Below are 14192 nucleotides of genomic sequence, written 5' to 3' on the forward strand. Positions count from 1 at the left end.
AAAAGTGTTAGTTAAGAGGAGTACTACATATCTTATCATTTTTTTTTACCTTTAAAAATTCCTGTATTGGTATTTCAATGTTATTGTGGATTTGATCCATATTTTTATAAATGCAAGAATTTGTTAATTCTAGGCATTCTCATCTATTTTTACTTGTGTCAAAAATATATATGTGTGGAGTGTATATATATTTTTCTGAAGTATTGTATTTTAAATGTGAGTATATACATATGCAGACAAAAATATAAATACTTGTAGAAACATATAATTCAGAATGTTTGAGTCACATGCTCATTTTCCTATAGACTTGATTGAAATTTCATTTTATAAAATATAGTTACTGATGACACAAAGAAATACAATTTATTTAAATTATAAAAACAATACATATAGACTTAAAAATACATTGTATAACTATGTGCTTTCTCTATGAGAAATTCTACATACACGAACTTTAAAAGTTTTATGCCAGGTATGTGACAAAAACAGCAGTTTTAAGTGTGTGTTGACATCTCAGTTTGGAAAATTATGTCCTGAAACACATAAAAATAGGCTCCATATTAAGGAAAACAATTTGCCGATCACACAGAGTTTTTATGTATTGAAACACGACATGGGGCGACTAGCTGACTTTATTGTACTTTTCCTCTTTGGAAGTTGCATCCCGAGCGTCGCTCAGAGAAGGTTCTTCTGGCTGCTTTAACCATCTGGTCCAGGATACTCTTATTTGCCATTTCAAAATTTCAATGTATAAAAAAAGCTTATTCATCAAACCCTTTTCCCCCTTAATTGTAAATATGCTGTACAGTTTATAGGGAAATGAAAAGGCAAGGTTTATAAACGAATGAGTCAGTTTGTGTAATAAAATAACAATTTCACAATAAAGTAAATATTATAGAGGTTGTCAACTGAATGAGGTAGAGAGGTAACTATGCTTGCTCCCTATTAGTGTCACACCTGCTTAGAGATTAAATTGCACTATTTTATGCTACATTAAAATGGCATTTTCTGGAGTGATATTTTACATTTCTGATAGGCAGTTGTGAATGCTTTGGTGCATTCAGCAACATTCTGTTTTCTACAGTGAACATTTCTATTAGTAACAATTCACGCATAATTTTATTTCAGAAAAAAGGCAATGTCAGCCAGGACACATGTACATACACAGTCTTTTTTCTAAACCGGAGCAATAAGAAATTTTACCATTGTTAATAACTTCTAAACTCAGGCAGATGGAACTTCAATTTAATGCTTCATCTGAATGCCACCGCCTACAAACATTAATTCTGAATGAAAACCTGTATTTTGAAGAAAGAACACAATTTACTGTAATTTTAAATTAGATTATTTTTTAAAACACTGAGGTTATTGACATCATCAGTTATGTGTATGTTTTATTTCTGCTTGAAAAATTTTGATCCTGTGTGCCTATTACGTGGTAATTTTTCCTTCCTTATTTTATTTATAACTGAATATTTATTTGTATTTGATTTACATTCTTGGAATTACAACTACTCAATGTCTAATGACACCATATGTTTAAATCAGATTTCTAGCATAAGTAATTTATTTAAACATCATATATTTTAATGTAAAAATTATGCTTATTATTACTGGGGGGAAAAGGTCCCAGTGTACTCATTAAAATGCTCATGAATATCATGGTTTTTACTCATCCACACAGTTCTTAGTTCATGCTGAGAACTTCCATAGATGGTTTCCTAATAAATATAGGAGTATATACATTTTCATTGGAATTCTAAATTTTGATAGAAACTGCCAATTTAAGGGACACATCTATTCTAAGCATTTTCATATAATTTGGAAAAACAAATCAAATTATGGGTTATTATGTTTAGAATGACTTATCTACATAGAAAAGAAGGAAGGAAGAGGAATGAAACAAAGAGAACATGGATCCAGGTCAGTACGAAGAAACCCTGTAGAATTTTCAGGAAGATGCTCACTTTTTTCCCCCTTAGTATATTTTCAGGAACCAATTAAAATACTTAGAAAAGCTATTCATTCATTTAGTAAAACCATTTTACTGGTTAGTGAAGATTCAATTTCTGCCCTACTTAGGGAACATATTTGAAGTATAATTTTCAAGGCTTCCCATTCTTTTTTTAAGGACCAACAGTGTGATACTTATCGAAGCAATATGCCCAGGGAGTTAAATTATTTCAATGAGAAAATAATGCTGCAATAGCAAAGTAATTTTATTTAAGAAAATTTGCTACTAACAAAGGCAAACAAATTACATTAATATGTACCAAGACATGTAGAACACTGCTATTAGCAAATTAAATGAAGAAATCAAGTGTCTCAGTAAGACCAATTCCTTTTTGGAATCTTGAATACACACCACTCAGCTTTTCTTTTGCTATTTTAAAAGACATATTTAGGAAGTTTATCTATTGAAATGAGTACTTAGCTTTGAAAAATACTCAATCAACTCTTTTATTTGATGTAAAATTCTCCATTTAAGACTCAGTCTATTAACTATTTTAATCTTTAGTAAGAAACATGAAACATGATATTCTAATAATTTCAAAGTTCTATGTTCCATTGATCATTTGGTCTCACATACAAAACTGCTAACAGTGTTAAGCGTTCAAGCATCTGACAATCATTTCCTTTCTCTATTGTTGCTCTGTCTGCTCCCCATAATACTTAAATTTCACTAACTGAAGCAAAATAAAACTAAACTAAACTAAACTGGCTAGGAAAGTCTTCACAGAATTTGAAAATATGGAATTGTGAAGACAGGTCTCAGAAATGCAAGTGAACTCACCTGTCCATTGCTGTACGTCATGTCTGACAGTATTTATGCTAATGAAAGATGATACATTAAACCCGCATCAAAGGCTAAGGGACCTATGGAAAGATTATAGTATTCTCTAGGACTCTATAAAAAGAAAAATAATCTTGGTTAACTAAAAAAAAAAAAAAAAAAAGATCCAGGATGGCTGGATGTCTAGGTTCTCTTTTCAACTGTTACCTATTTAGAAATATGAAATCAAGCAAAAATATATTCACTCTCAGTACATGCAATCTTTAGATATCAGGACCCTGTTTTAGGGCTTATTGGCAGAAGAAATGTTGCATAATACAACAACAATTTTTGTCCATTCTATTTCCAAAATGTGTTTCTAATTTATCCATTTCTCTGATACACCCACTACAATTAACATGAACCAGGCTCCAATTATCGTTCATTGGGTTGATATTAACAAATTCACTGCTTAGACTCTTGTCCTCCTCCCATCTCTTCCGACAGAGCAGTCAGAGGGATTGCTGTAAACGTGAAAATGACCTGTCATAGTCTCCAATTAAAATGCTCCTCTGAGATCTGATTAGATATAAATTAATACTCAACATCTTTACCATTTTATCGGTATACTTCAAGAATAAAAGTTAACCTACAGAAATGATCATATAAATGGGTTAATTTTAGGAAGATATAAAATCACTCTTATATCAACTCCATTTAGGGTAAGCCATGCTGAAGTAACAAGGGAGGCAAAATTCTCACTGATTTATAACCACACATTTTAATTTCTTGCTGACATCAAGTGTCATTTCTTGGGTATGCACTTACCTTTAGATTACACAGTTTGAAGTGTTCTCAACTAATTCTATTTATTTTATTCAGAAATCCATAAGCTAAAAATCTTTCTGAGTATAATTATTAATGTCCCATGAGAGTAGGAGAAGGGACAACCTTATGCACACATACGTTCACACACGTACGTTTAGTGCATAACCTAGTGCTTTATTCATCATAGGTGCTCTATAAATATCTGTTGAATGAATAATCTTATTTAAATTAATCCAAATACGACCTTAAGATTTTGGTATAGGGAAGATCAGATAAACAGTGTATCTTACTTTAAGCAAGTTTAATTCACTCATTAATTATAATACTTCACTTTCTTGCATAGGTTGGGAAAAGCTGCTGTGTCTCTTTATCATGTAGGAGAGTCAACCAATTACAAAATTCAGTTGGCTACTCCTAATGGAAGCTTCTTCAGCAAAGGTCTTCAAATATTTTGTGGACATGTACACTATTAGAAAAAGATGCACATTTACCTCTAATATGTGCATATATTTTTGTCTATAAGTTCTATGCATGGGATAATGATCCAATAAATAATGTAAAATTTAGATTTCACAAAATATAACCTAAAATGATGAAATAATAAATATAGAAATTATTGTCCTGATAGCTTCTCCCAACTGGAACCACTGTCCTACAACATCAGTGGACACTGGGGGAAGTTGGGAACCCTATGTCCAAGAATATGAAAAAGAGTGAATGTTGTTGGTTGGAGTCACATCAAGAAACCCAAGTTAGGGATGCCTGGGTGGCTCAGTTGGTTAAGCAGCTGCCTTCGGCTCAGGTCATGATCCCAGCGTCCTGGGATCGAGTCCCACATCGGGCTCCTTGCTCAGCAGGGAGCCTGCTTCTCCCTCTGCCTCTGCCTGCCATTCTGTCTGCCTGTGCTTGCTCTCTCCCTCTCTCTCTCTGATAAATAAATAAAATCTTTAAAAAAAAAAAAAAAAGAAACCCAAGTTAGAACATTTTATATTATTCTCTTCAAATGCACAGAATATTATCCAATGGGAACAAATGAGATCCAGATCTAAGATTAGATTCATGAAGTATTTTAACAGTATCACTTTTATCTCCTTCAATCTCCTTCCTTAGTGTATGATTCATGTCATACAGATATCCATTCAAAAAGGTGAAAATGTTAATATTTCCATAAGTTTTTCAGTGAGCTACAAAGATGTCCTCTGATGATTGAATGAAATGACACAGAAAAAAGCCTGAGTCAGTGTTAATATGTGTTCTCATTAGAATGCATGGATCTCTTTCCCACTATAGATTTTGCTTCTGGCTAAACACACAGGATATACTTTTCTTTCTTTTTTAATGCACTCTATAGGATTTTTTTTTTAGTGGAAAGTTTTTTGAGAAATCACACTCTGGTGAAACACTCTATGGAAAAGTGTTATTTGTTTTGTTCATCCTCAATTTTGTCTAGGAACTAATACTTCTTTTATTTTCCTACTGAAGATACATAAAATTGTTACATTGGATTTTCATCTACAAAGTGTTCTGGTGGCTATATTATCATTTATATGGAAAATATTATCTTTACAGATGAATACACATTATATTTATATTTTTATTCTATCTAACAAGCAGGATAAGTGCATGATGTTAACTCAGAGTCTAGAAGAATATCAAGTTGTGTATTCTGTAAGATGCTAACTGCCCATTGAAATACATATATATGGTGCCTACATAAATTCTCAATCATTAAAGGAAAGCATTTTGGCAATAAATCTTAGCATTTGCTGAAAACTGCACATCTATAGGTGAGTTTTAAAGAGCAAATGGGAAAGGTGAATGGAGTCTGTTCTCAGGGAAGTCATTGTTGGGAATACAGTGGATTTTGCATCATACAAACACAGCTTACTCCATGAAAGGGGATAGGACTGGTGGGGTTTTAAATAAAAAGAGCTAGACACATAAAGATAAGACTACCAGCAACAGGAAGTTCATTGCTTAAAATTAGCTAATTATCAAAGAATACTTTTCCATTGAACTGAGAAAATTTATTCAAAGCTTACTATGTCCCAAGCAATTTGGATACAGAATAAATAAAATAGTGTCCCTTCTTCAAGGGATTTACATTATATTGCTAGGCACAGAAAACCTAAGTCATAATTGTCCTAGAGTAGAATAAGTGCCATAGATCCGTATTCAGAATATTATGGAATGACATAAGAGAGGCAGACCCTCAATAATTTTGGGAAAAGTGGCATAAAACTGAATCCTGAAAGCCAAGCCAAAGCTAGCTCAAAACAGAGTTGGGAGGAGCATTTTCAGGAAGTGGGAGTAAAGTGTAGAAAGGTTGAGATTCAGGAGAAATTGGACATAAAGTATAAATGGGCGAGTGGTGAGCAAAGCAGGGCAGATCATAGGCATCAATATATGGATTCTCATTTGTTTGCAGGCGATAGACAACCATTGACAAGAAGTGTGTTCCATGAAGATTAATCTTGTAGCTCGTGAAGTATAGAGAATTCAGGACAACATCCCAGCAGACAAAAACCTCAGTCTACTACTGATATGTTTCATCAGATTTCTTTCTTCTCTGAAAATTTTGCAGAATTAGATTTAAATAGATTTTTTAGAAGAATGAAGCAAATACATATATTTCACATATACATTACAAAGGAAATAACAAAATAACATCTAGTTTTTAGTCTTTGTTTTTTTGTCCTATTAATATTTAAATATCTTCCAGCTTCAGAGCTGCTATATATTTGGAAGGTGTGAAGTTGCTAATCCACTACTGTCTATGTTTTGTAATCTGTTTGAAGTATTGGCAATACAGGAGTCTGATCTAAATTATTAATTTCATTTACTGACAAATCTAGATTGCTAAACTCTGCAGGGCCAAAGCTAACCTAGCTTTCAGAAAACGTCCCCTCAAATAAAACTTTCGTATATATCCCCAGCACAGCACTACAACACTTAGAGTAGAACAAAGGAATTTTCAGATAGGTGCTCCATGATGGAAAAAAAAAAAAAAATTTCAAAGAGGCCTATTAGTAGTAAAGTTATCATCATTTACCTAAGGATATTTGTGTTAAATGTGGATAATGAAAATTACTAATAATGCAATATTTTACTTTAACCATTAGTCTTTGACCACAAGGATTCTAGGTATGGTAAGAGAAGAAATACAGATAGAATATGGAATTGGGTAATTGTTTTTCCTAGTCCTGAATTTTATGTGTAACTATCAGTATACATTTATGACTCTTTTGTGTAATACTTTCTTATCACTATCCATGGAAATGCTTAGAAAAGTGAAAGAGGACTCTTCCATGAAATACTCAGTGCCAAAGATCACTACAAGTGTGCAAATTGTGGTCTTGAAATGTACTGTAAATAAATAAGAAACACAGTAACAGGGCTCCCCATATAACCAATTTATTCTATGTTTGGGGTAGAATTTTAACAAATTGAGTCTGGATTATTTTCATTACCAATTAGCATAGAGTTATAATAACTATTAGGGACTTATCAAAAAAAAACTAAGGAGAAAATGAAACAGCATTTGCTGGAAAAAGATGAAAAATCTGAGCATCAAAATCTTTTTTACCATAGGGTAACCTCAGGTCTGTAAGGGAAAACTTCTCATTACATAAGCCTTATTTTATAACAAAAGGAGAAGAATGATGTAATTAGTATGGGATCATTTTTGTAATAGAAATAATTAATGTATTAATGGATCTAGCCTTGAGGATCAGCTAATATCACAAGAAGAGGTACAGTGAGTATCATGAGACTTCTGTTAAAAGAAAACAATATGAAGTAGTCTTGTCAAAAAAAAATCACATAGGAGCAAGATTGAGTCTCTAGTCAAAGCTATCAGTTTATAGATGAAAGGAATGAACAGAGAAACATGTTAAAATATATTCTGAGATGGAATTTGCAAGAAAGAATGAAGGAAATTCTATCTGGTTTTCTCAACAAACGTATTTCAAGGAAAATACAAGCAGAGAGCCGCAGTCTTGCTGAGTGGAGAATATATGAATTTTAATGTCGAGGTAGCTAAATGTGAGGGGTACAATATTGGAGAAAAGCAGATTAAACAGAGAATGAGACCCAGGTATTTGCTGAAGACTAGGCAAGACTGAAAAATACTTAAAAAAAAGAAAAGATTTATTTATTTATTGGGGGTGGGAGGAGAGAAGGAGATAATCTCAAGCAGACTCCCTGCTGAGCACAATCTCCTTCCACAGGGCTTGAACTCAGGACCCTGAGATCATGACCTGAGCCAAAGTCAAGAATCAGATGCTTAACTGACTGTACTACCCAGACACCCCTGAAAAATATGTTGTGTAATCAGAACAATTCAGATAAGAACTCTGAAAAGTCCTATCTTACCAGCTGAGCTAAATTAGTTTTAAGGGAAAAAGAGTTTAGACTTGCCCCAATAAAACTTAAATATAATCCTTGAAAAAATTAGGCTCATTCACAATTATTAATTGCTTGACAAAAACTTTAATAATTTTTAAAAGAAAGAAGAAAAATTCAGACTCTCAACAATATAGCATCTGTATTTTCAGCATCCAATAGAAAATTACACATGCAAAGAAAACATGTGATCCATAATTATGAGGAAACTTATGAATAGGAAAGAACAATAGCACAAAGAATAAAAAGGAACAAGTGAAAGTATTCTTGAAAGTTTCTTACAATACATATGGAGTGTTAAAATGTAATTTGTAGGAAGACTGTGATAAGTTAAAAATACATATCATAAACCCCAAGTTAAAGAGGACCCAAGGAGTATGTAACATAAGCCAATATAAGACATTCAAATGGCAGAATTTTTAAAAAGACCAAAAAAGATAAAAGAGAACAAAGATAAACTTGAGGACATTTAAAATAACTACCAAGATGGTAGGCCTAACCCATGTGTATCAGTAATTGCATTAAATATAAATGATTTCATATTCAAAAGTTAGTAAAAGGCAAAAGTTGTCAGAATGTAATCTGCAGTAAACTCCTTCTACAAAGTAAAAGGATGGAAAGAGATATACAATAAGATATCTCACTATAAGAAACCTTGGCTATCTAATTTAATATATGAAAAAGTAAACATCAGGGTACCTGGGTGGTGCAGTCAGTGAGCATACAATTCTTGGTTTCAGCTCAGGTCATGATCTCAGGGGCCTGAGATCAAGCCCACATCCAGTGCTAGCCCAGACTCCTGTGCTCAGCATGAACTTGGTTTTGATTTCTCTAGCCCTTTTCCTCTGCCCCTTCCCACCCAAAATAAATACATATTTAAAAATATATAGAGAGAAAGCAAACATCTGGAGAAGGAATAGTACCAGATATTAGTAAGAGGATTTTATTATTAAAACGGGATGAACTCAGCAAAAAGAAATAAAAAATCTAAAGCTCTGTATAATGGAGCTTCAAAACACACAAAGCATTATCTGAACCTGTTGAAAACGAAATAGACAAAAGTAAAAAAAATCTACAATTTTGGTTAGAGATTTTCACAGTCCTCTCCTAGTTATGACTAGAACAAACAGAAAGAAAATAAATATGAATATAGAAAATACGTGCCACAGTATCATTCAACTTGACCTGATTGACATTCAGAGAGTGCTACACCAAATTATAGGGAAGTATATAGTGTTTTCAGGTATAGGTGTTATGCACATTTAATTGGTTATATTCTGGGTTATAAGTCTTAAAATGTTAAATGAATGAGAAAGTATCATGCTTTTTCACACAAAGGAAATTAAATTAGAAATTAATTAAAAAGTTATCTAGAATATAAGCAAATAGTTGGACATTAGACCAACATAATTATATACAAGTTATTGATCAAAGGAAAAAAATCACAATAACAGAAAATATTTTAATTGAGTAATAATAATAATAACACAAATAATCAAAATACTTATAATGCAGCTAAAGAAGTGATTAGGTAAAATTATATAACATTAAAATGCTAGAACATTGTATGCTCAGTATCAATTGTATAAACTCTTTCATGAGAAGCTAAATAAAAACAAATCAAATTAAATCTAGTGTAAGTAAAACAAAGGAAATAGTAAAGATGAATGATGGAACATATTAACTAGAGAACAAATAATAAATAAATAAATAATAAAAATAAAATAAATAAAAAATTAAAATACACTTTTTGAAGGAAAAAAAAGTCTTGTTAAAATAATAAACAAAACCAGTAAACTTATGATTAGACCAGTCCAAAAAAAATATACAAATTGCAAGTATAAGAAAATAGAAATTGCAAGTAATACTCCATACAGAGTCATAACTAAAGTTCCTAAAGACCCTGAAAGAACAAAAACATTCTGAATAAGTTTATGTCAACATAATGTACAGATTTCTTGATGTCACAAGTCACTAAAACTGACATAAAAAAAATAGAAAGTCTGAGTATATCCAAATTTATTAATAATTGGAATTGCATTTAAAACTTTCTTATAAAGTCTGTGCCCAGATGTCTGATGAATTCTATCAAACATGCTAAGAAGAAATAAACATTAATTCTGTACAAATTCTTTCAGAAAAAAGATTATATGATCTAGTCCAGGAATAGCAAACCTGCAACAAAAATGAGGCAGAAATTTCATATATATATATAAATTAAAATAATAAATAATATTATAATAAAACTGATAAATTGAGACATGTTTCATACATACATTCATATGTAAGCATCATTATATGAATATAATAGTATTAAAATAATAAATATATTAAACATACAAGACATTTATTTAGGAATACAACCCACTAAGAATAAAAGTGAAGGAAAAAGGATAAAACAGGCAAATTATTAAGGCATTCTATCATCTGTTAAAGAGACGGAGGGAAAATTTGCACAGGAAGACCATCAGCCTACAGCACAGCTTTTCAAAATCTTGATAACATGGGTAGGAATTTCCTGGGCAAGAGTTGTCCACAGAAAGATTTCCATAACAAGTGAGAAGATGCCTATGCTAGGACCCCTGCAACGCCTGTTGGTCAGCTTGGAGCAGCCCAGGGTGAGCATGACCTTTCATTCCCCTGAGCTCCCTGAAGTAGGTCCTCTTAAAGAAAATTTGAGCAGCATTATTTTCATGGCTGTCAAAATAAATACCTGTGGCCCATCCTAAGAGGATTAGAGTTGGTTTAACACTTAAAAATTATATAATAGGTTTCATTGTGTTAACAGAAGAAAGAAGAAAAGCCATTTAATTTCCCCAACATAACCTTTAAAATTTTTAATAAAATCAACCATTCATATTAAAAAAAAAACTAAAAATTCTAGGAATGGAAGACAAATTCTTTATGCTAGATAAATGATATCTATCAAAACGTTAGATCTAAAATTATGCTTAGTTAAAAAAAGAATTTTTTAAAAGATTTTATTTGTTTATTTGTCAGAAAGAGATGGGGCAGGGCACAAGCAGGGAGAGCAGCAGGCAAAGGGAGGAGCAGTCCCTCCACCTAGCAAGGAGCTCCAAATGGGGTTTGATCCCAGGACCCTGGAATACTGACCTGAGCTGCAGACAGATGCTCAACCAACTGAGCCACCCAGGTGTCTCAAAAAATAACTTTTTTATATATAAGATCAGGAACAAGGCAAAGCTGTCTGCCTTCACTACTTTAAATTATGCTCCTAAAGTCCTAGAAAGTACAGGAAAGAAAAAAAATTATATATATATATATATATATATATATATATACACACACACACACACACACACACACACACACACATATATATAAAATTTAGAAATAAAACATTAAATTTTCCTTGTTCATGAGGACATGAGGCAGGTATAAAATATCATAAAAGATCAAAAAAGATATTAGACCATATCATTTTATTTCATGAGTCCATAAGATAATAGGTCAATATACCAAATTCAATTATAGTCTGTAGAGAATAACCATAAATAGAATATAAAAATCAATGCCATTGACAATATCATCCAAAAATGCTATCTAGGGATAAAGTTAACAAAATTTATTTAAATACTATAAAAAGAAAACTAAGAAACATTGCTGAGAGAAATTAAAGATGACCTAAAAACTATAAGTGGAGAGATGGACTATTTTCAAGAACTGCAAGCCTCAATATTGTTACAACATTAGTTCTTCCCAAATTAATTTACAGGGATTCAAAGCATTCTGAAGCAAAATCTCAGCAAGATTTTTTATTTCAGAAATTAGCACTAATTCTACAATTTATAATTAAATATAAATGATATGGAATACCAAATTTTTTTTTTTAAGTAAACTTGGAGGATTTAAACTGCCTACTTTTAAGATTTCTTCTTAAACCACACTAAGTATATTCCCCATGTAAAAACAGACATAAAGATACTGATGTATAATACAGAAATCATAAACATGGGAAAGATAGGAAAAATATAAGAAAACATAAGAAAGGTCTTCATGAAGAAGAAAATTTAGAAAAAAAAATGTTCTGACCTTAGGTTAGGCAAAGACTTTCTTGATAGGATACAAAAGCATTAAGCATTCAAAAATATGATACAATTTATCTAACCTTATTACTCTTTCCTGTAAGACAACTTTTAAAAATGAAAGGGAAGCCTGAGATGGAAAGAAAATAATTGACATAGATTATTAAACAAAGTACTTGGGTACACACCTTAGAAGATCTCTACAACTTCAAGATCAACAGTCCAATGAAACATGGGCAAACATTTGAACATGCACTTCCCCAAAGAAGATACATGAATATCTCATAATCACAAGAGGAGACTGAACATTAATAGTAGTCAGAAAGATGCAAATTAAACCACAATGGAGCACCACTCCATGCCACTAGAATGGCTCATACCAAGACTTGTCAGGTGTTGGTGAGGATGTGGAACAACTTAGTCTCTCATATATTGCTGGTTGCAGTGGGAAATGGTTGGAAAGTTTCACATAAACTTTGTCCATATAATGAGGTAATTTCATTTCTAGGTATTTGGCCAAGAGAAAGTTAAACTAATATACAGAAAATAACTTGCACATGAATATTCACAGTGGTTTTACTTAAAAAAACAAAACAAAAACAAAAAAACTCCAAACTGAAAAAAATACAAATATCAACTGAGTGAATGAATAAACCACAGAACTGTATACAAAATAACACTACTTGGTAATGAACGAATAAACTGCTAATAAACATGAAAGCAAAGACGCAACAAAAACAGCCTGCTCAGCGAAAGAAGCCAGATACAGAAGAACAGAACTTCTAAGATTTTAACCTTTTAATTAGAGAAAGCAGAGAATTGGTTGCCTCAGGCAGAAGAATGATATGTGAAGGATGTGGATATTTGGAAAGAAACCTGTATGGACTATAGAAATGTTTTATAATAATAAGTAAGATGATAGTTCCAAGGTTATATCTGTTTTTACCCTTAATCAAAACATACACCAAAGCATACAACTGTGTACTTTTTATGGAAAGTATACCTCAATAGTGTTAGCTATTTTTAATTTTAAAATACAAGGTAATGGGATGATATTTTTGGTGGCACAATCTTGCAAACATAAAATCAGTTTGTGGTGTCGTATTTCAGACATTTGTGTACATTAATGCATCGATTTAAATATTAATAAAACTGAAAAAAATTAAAAATCTCTCAAATTCATTATGAAGCCTTGACTTCCATGTAAAATTAAGTAGTTGAACCATGTTCCTACATTTCAGTAGTCAGCATTCACATAATAGTCACATTGTCATATAGAAAAAAATAGAACTATTTTCAAAGCAATTTGAGGTTCCTGTGTAAAGATAAATTACACTGCAATACAACAATATTCGTGATGTATTAACTGGTTAATAACATTTTTCTTTTAGTTTTCTGTTCTACTTCTAAGTTCAGCAAAATTGTTTATTCTTTAAACAAAATTATACATACTAAAAGAGTGACTATATCCTTTATAGATATTATCATCAGGATGAAACAATAAAAACACTCCAAAATCCCCAAACTTCTGTGGGTATTATGCTAGTTTATTTGGAAAGTAAAGTCTGTTTGACAAATAATTTTTATGCTTTTATTTTTAAAAAGAACAATTTAAACAGGTCATCTACGAAAAAAGAGATAAAACATCTGTGTTGGCACAGCAAAAGTAACACAAGATTTCATCTCAAGTTCAGTGAAGCTATATGAAAAATCTCAATTGAATGTTAAAGCAAGTAATGAGAAATGCTTTTAGGCTCAAACAACAGTTAGCAGAAAAACCAACCAAAAATAAAACCCACAATTTTAGCGTAAGCAGGAATCGAGAAAACCTGACAACAACTTAAAAACTATTTTGCAGTGAGAATAAAAATGTGAAGGTGATTCTGAGGCATCCAATTAAAGGAAAGGCACATGAACCAGGATTTAAAGGATTGGGGAAGTCATGACAGCGCTTCTGCTGAATAATTCTAGACTAACAACCCAGAGTTTCTTTTCAGATGATATCTTGATTCTGCCTAACTTTCTTTTTAAGCTTTCTTCCTTTTATTCCTTCCTTCCTCCCTCCCTCCCTTCTTTCTCTTCTCTTTTTTTCTTCTTTCTTTCTTTCTTTCTTTCTTTCTTTCTTTCCCTTTCTTTCTTTC

The sequence above is a fragment of the Neovison vison genome, chromosome 1 (assembly GCF_020171115.1).
Source record: "Neovison vison isolate M4711 chromosome 1, ASM_NN_V1, whole genome shotgun sequence".
In the NCBI taxonomy this organism is placed as follows: domain Eukaryota; kingdom Metazoa; phylum Chordata; class Mammalia; order Carnivora; family Mustelidae; genus Neogale; species Neogale vison.